This window comes from Limulus polyphemus, unplaced genomic scaffold (assembly GCF_000517525.1).
Source record: "Limulus polyphemus unplaced genomic scaffold, Limulus_polyphemus-2.1.2 Scaffold270, whole genome shotgun sequence".
In the NCBI taxonomy this organism is placed as follows: Eukaryota; Metazoa; Arthropoda; class Merostomata; order Xiphosura; family Limulidae; genus Limulus; species Limulus polyphemus.
Window position 1 is genome coordinate 483,954 of NW_013665880.1, and position 1,155 is coordinate 485,108.

Consider the following 1,155-nt stretch of genomic DNA (forward strand, 5'->3'; position numbering starts at 1 on the left):
TTTCGGCCCCCTAGTGTCAGAGATATGTTTTAACTGATCTTGCTTTAAACCTCATCGAGTATCTTCGATTTCACAACGTGGCACGATTTTGACCATTTTGTAAATTTTATATTTAAATTCACAAAACTTCACAATAATATAGTTAATTTGGTTAATATCATTCTTATTATGCAATACTAAGAAAGGAATATTACCTACTGTATATCTGTTCACAGAGCTATTCTGCTCTTTTATATCCAATTTTAATTAGTTATATTATTGTTGGGTATTTTTCTAATACAATTTATTTGTTAGCTTGAGGAAGCTGCGGGTCGTAGGCTGCTTAGAAAACTTAGAGTTGGGAAGCAAGTTTAGTCCTTGCAAATTCGAACGTAGATAATAAATACAAGATAAGTGAGAAGTGTGTGGGATTATGTCAAAATAGAGAATTAACCAGTTATTGTGTTTGATATCGCGGTTACTTATGACATGCAATTTGTTTTACGTATAACATTATTTGTAATGTAGACCTATAGCAGTGTAAATTTATTCAAATTTGTAGAAACGTTAAATAATAGAATAAAGTAATTTATTAGTTTTACATGAACTGGACGTTGAATTATTTTCCCCAAATAATCTAAAAGAACCTGTCAACCAAGGAATTACACTACTATATTTGTATCAGAAGTGGGATATTATTTTGGTCAAAAATAAAATAAAACTTTGACTAAACTTCACCAGTCGAAGATTATGACCATGAGGTCAACGAATGAGAACGAAGCGTTACTTGAGATGATGAAATTATTAAAACAAAATCAGGAAAAGAGACCAAAAATTAGAAGAATGAAACAGAAATTTTATAGAAAAACAAAAGGAGCAAGATCAAAAAATGAAAAGAAAATCAAGAAGAAATTTCCAGAAAATAAAAGAAGACCAAAAAGAAAAAAGACAGGAAAATAAAAAAAAGACCAAGAAGAAATTTATCAAAAAACAAAAATATAAGTGTTATATAATTTTAATTGATTTTGTGGTAAAGTATAACGTAGCTATATTATAAACGCTGATAAAACTGGATATCACTGAGGTTACATATTAAAGCTGAAGATTTCGTCCTGTAAGAGGACAAACTCCAAAGTTAAGTATGTGTTTGAAGGAGAGGCAATCTCATCCAAAGAT